The sequence below is a fragment of the Sapajus apella genome, unplaced genomic scaffold, assembly GCF_009761245.1.
Source record: "Sapajus apella isolate SASKATOON/1434 unplaced genomic scaffold, GSC_monkey_1.0 scaffold2, whole genome shotgun sequence".
Lineage (NCBI taxonomy): Eukaryota > Metazoa > Chordata > Mammalia > Primates > Cebidae > Sapajus > Sapajus apella.
The window spans coordinates 51920695-51925344 of NW_022436942.1; the positions used below are offsets into that span (position 1 = coordinate 51920695).

Below are 4650 nucleotides of genomic sequence, written 5' to 3' on the forward strand. Positions count from 1 at the left end.
GCCTGTAATCCCAGCACTTTGGGAGGCCGAGGCGGGTGGATCACGAGGTCAAGAGATCGAGACCATCCTGGTCAACATGGTGAAACCCCGTCTCTACTGAAAATACAAAAAATTAGCTGGGCATGGTGGCGCGTGCGTGTAATCCCAGCTACTCAGGAGGCTGAGGCAGGAGAATTGCCTGAACCCAGGAGGCGGAGGTTGCGGTGAGCCGAAATCGCGCCATTGCACTCCAGCCTGGGTAACAAGAGCGAAACTCTGTCTCAAAAAAAAAAAAAAGAAAAGAAAAGTTTTAAGTTGTTAGCCAATTGGGTTATAGTTTAGATTGTGAGGTCGGCTCCAGCCAACAGAGGATTAGACACAGCAGTAAGGAGGACCCCAAATGTGTAAGGGATAAATATGTCTGTTTTCCTTTGTTCATCATACTCTCATAGCAAGATGGCTAGCGAGGGTACCCCTCCTGCAGTCCAGGAGGTAAAAATTGTGTTGCTGAAAGAGCCTTGGTCTCAGTGCTAATTTTTCTTTTCAGCACCAAGCATCTGTTTCCAACAGTTCTGTTCCCCTTATCTATGGGTTTATGGTTAAACTCCATGCAAAGTATTTTCCTTGTCTTTTCCCTTAGATCCTTTGAATGTTACTTTAACTAAATCTTTCTTTTTTTTTTTTAGACGGAGTCTCACTCTGTCGCCAGGCTTGAGCGCAGTGGCGTGATCTCAGCTCACTGCAACCTCTGCCTCCCGGGTTCAAACAATTCTCTTGCTTCAGCCTCCCAAATAGCTGGGACTAAGGAGGCATGGGTGACCATGTCAGGTTAATTTTTCTATTTTTAGTAGAGACAGGGTTTACCATATTGGCCATGATGATCTCAATCTCAATCTTGTAATCTGCCTACCTTGGCCTCCCAAAGTGCTGGGATTACAGGTGTGAGCCACCAGGCCTAGTCTCACTCTGTCACCAGGCTGGGGTGCAGTGGTGAAATCTTGGCTCACTGCAACCTCCACGTCCCAGGTTTAAGCAACCCTTGTGCCTCAGCCTCCCGAGTAGCTGGGATTATAGGCACATGCCACCAGGCCCAGTTAATTTTTTGTATTTTTAGTAGAGATGCGGTTTCACTGTGTTGACCAGGCTGGTCTCAAACTCCCAACCTAAATTGATTTACTGGTCTTGGCCCCGCAAAGTGCTGGGATTACAGGCGTGAGCCATCATGCTTGACCTAGCTAAATGTTTATAGTACCCATTTACTCCCACACTCCACCTCCTTGCACCATTCAGAAATTGATGCAGCATCAAAGGCTTGCTTCTTCAAAATGAGAACGTGCTGACTTTTTTCCCAATTCATTTCACACAAGTAAAAAACCAAACACTGACAAAATGACATCGGAAAATGCAGTGAGAGTGAGAACTCCATCACATATGTTGCTTTTTGTTGTTGTTGTTGTTGTTGAGACGGAGTCTAGCTCTGTCACTCAGGCTGTAGTGCAATGGTGTGATCTTGGCTCACTGCAACCTCTGCCTCCCAGGTTCAAGTGATTCTCCTGCCTTAGCCTCCTGAGTAGCTGGGACTGCAGGTCCCCTCCACCATGCCCAGCTAATTTTTGTATTTTTAGTAGAGACAGGGTTTCACTGTGTTGGCCAGGATGGTCTCGAACTCCTTACCTCATGATCCACCTGCCTTGGCCTCCCAAAGTGCTGGGATTACAAGAGTGAGCCACCGTGCCCGGCCCTATGTTGCTTTTTTTAATGTTTGTGTGGCAGACTGCAATATATCTGTGTTTTTATGGTTTTGAAAAAACAGCCCTAGGAAATATGAAATATAATTATGTCTCCTAATTTCAATAAGGCTTGCTTTGGCAAGTGGCTAGAAATAAACCCAAAATGTGATTGAAAGCCATTTTTACCATTTTAAAGAACGTAACATTTAATCAAATCAGAGGTTGCTTCCAAAAGAGATGTCATTCTCCTTCTTTGACTCTCATTTTTAAAAATATATATATATACATATATATATTTTATTTATATATATATATACACCCACTGGAGAACACTTAAAGAAATTCAAGAATCTGTAGAAGATACAATGATGCACCTGAAAATAGTTTTTATTCTTTCTTTTCTGTGAGATTAAATTACATAGAAAGCAAAAAAATGGAGCAAACAATGAAAATGACACATGGGATTTTTTTCAATCACTATAAACTGCACTCTCTAAAACAAAAGGACCATTTATGCAGCAATTGCATCTAATGATATGCATTGTTCTCCCATCAGGCAATTTCTGATTTTAAAAACGCTTTTGCTTAGAGCCTCACACCACTAAACCCAGTTATTAACTCCTTTATGACAAAAAATTACCACTCCTCATAAATACAAACTAAATAATAATCTTGTTTTTATCTTGATCTTTCTGTCAAAAAACTTAAAAACTTGGACAATATTAAGAAAGACTCAATAAGGTGTTTCTATCTTTCCACAAATATTTCACTGAACCTACTAAAAAATGAAAACGATGGCATCTTTTTGCTTTTACTTAACTTCTACTAATAAGTTATTTTAGAATAAGAAAAAAAATCTACTATATTATACAGGTGTAAACCTCCTAAAAATACCAAAACATGCATCTACCAGATTATCTTTGTTTTTCTTGCTGCTATAAAAGAATATCACAGATTGGGTGATTTATTGACTTATTTTTAGACGGGGTCTCGCTCTGTCGCTGAGGCTGGAGTGCAGAGGTGTAATCGCAGCTCACTGCAACCTCGACCTCCCAGGCCCAAGTAATCCTCCCACGGAGTGGATGGGACCACAGGCACAAGCCGCCACACCTGGCTAATTTTTTTCTACATTTTGTAGAAACAGCGTCTCACTATATTGCCTAGGCTGGTCTTGAACTCCTGGGCGAGACATCTGAAGAGGTCAAGGCTGCAGTGAGTTGTGATCATGCTGCTGCACTCCAGTCTGGGTGACACAGTGAGACCTTGTCTCAAAATAAATAAACAAAACACTAAAATTCTTCTTTTCATTTCTTAAAATAGCAATCTCTTATATTTAAAATATGACTCATAAATAATTAAAATTTGGCTCCAAGGCTGGGTGCAGTGGCTCATATCTGTAATCTCGGCACTTTGGGAGGCCAAGATGGGAGGATCATTTGAGGCCAGGAGTTCAAGCCCAGTCTGGGCAACATAGCAAGGCTCCATCTTTACAAAAAGTGAAAATGTTTTATATTAGCTTGGCAGAGTGGCATGCACTTGTAGTTCTAGCTGCTGGCGGGGAGAAGGGGGCACTGAGATGGGAGGATCGCTTGAACCTAGGAGATCAAGGCTGCAGTGAGCCATGATCATGACACTGCACTCTAGCCTGGGTGACAGAGCAAAACCCTGTCTGAAAATAAGCAAATAAGAAATAAAATTTAGCTCCAAAAGAAAAATAAAAAAGATACTTTAGCACATTTCTGTGAATAACACATGTCTAGGAGAATAATACCAGTAATACCAGACAATAATACAAATTGTCTGAATTTAAAATACATATATATATTTAGTATATATGCTATATATAGTGTATATATACTATATATAGTATATATATTACTAGTATATGTGTGTGTGTATACATTATATTAATGTATACTGTATATTACTATGTAACATACGCTGTATACTATATAATGTATAATGTATACACATACATACATATACTGGAAATATATGGATATACTATATACACACTATATATATGTATGTACACACATAAGTGTACTAGTAATATACATCTTACTAGCAGATACTAGCAAAAATCTGGGATGATTTTTATATTAAATGCTTGGAAAGATGTTACAGCCTTGCCCTGTGCCTTCCCACCCACCCCTCATCCCAACCCTAGAGCATAGATTCAAGTTGCACTTTGAATACAGCCCCCAATCTTTTTATTATAATTATTTTTAAGACTTTAATTTTATTGTATTTTACTTTTGAGACAAGGTCTGGCTCTATCACCCAGGCTGGAGAACAGTGGTGCCGTCTCAGTTCACTGCAACCTCACCCCTGCTGGGCTCAAGCCACCCTCCCACCTCAGCCTCCTGCATAGCTAGGACTACAGGCACGCACCACTATGCCCTATAATTTTTGTATTTTTTGTACAGATGGTGTTTCACCATGTCACCCAGGCTGGTCTCGAATTTGTGAGGTCAAGCAACCCACCCTCCTGGGCCTCCCAAAGTGCTGGGAGAAACGGTATGAACCATGTGGACCATGCCTGGCCTCCCCTTCTTTCTTTTAAACATATATTTGACGTTTCATTTTACAGTAATGGCTCCTGTGTAAGGCATCCAGGAACTCTACTGAGCCTTTCTTTCATGTTTACTCCAGGTGAAGTTGGAAGTTGCTACTCTCAGAGTATGAGTTGTAAAGTTAGAATCATAAATAATGTGTATCACTGTTGAGAAAGATTTTTAGTGCCTATCTGAACTCATCAGAAAAAAAGCCCAAGCATAAGTTTGAGATAGTAGAACAGTATCCAAGAAAAGTAAGTATCCTACTTCTTGATGGTAAGAGAAGAGTATTTTTTTTTCTTTTTTTCTGAGATGGAGTTTTGCTCTTGTTGCCCAGGCTAGAGTACAGTGGTGCGATCTCAGCTCACTGCAACTGCCTACTG

At 40.6% G+C, this 4650-nt stretch overlaps 1 long non-coding RNA gene across 1 annotated transcript in view; it reads right to left on the minus strand.

The window, feature by feature from the left end:
- The window catches only part of LOC116564522, a 6921-nt gene extending 4012 nt beyond the window's left edge, over positions 1 to 2909 (minus strand). The window contains exons 1-2 of the long non-coding RNA XR_004274940.1: positions 2900 to 2909; positions 1211 to 1214 (exon numbers count right to left, since the gene is read on the minus strand). This is a non-coding gene — a long non-coding RNA (uncharacterized LOC116564522). The remainder of the gene's footprint in view (positions 1 to 1210; positions 1215 to 2899) is intronic.
- Between the last annotated feature and the right edge of the window lie 1741 nt (positions 2910 to 4650).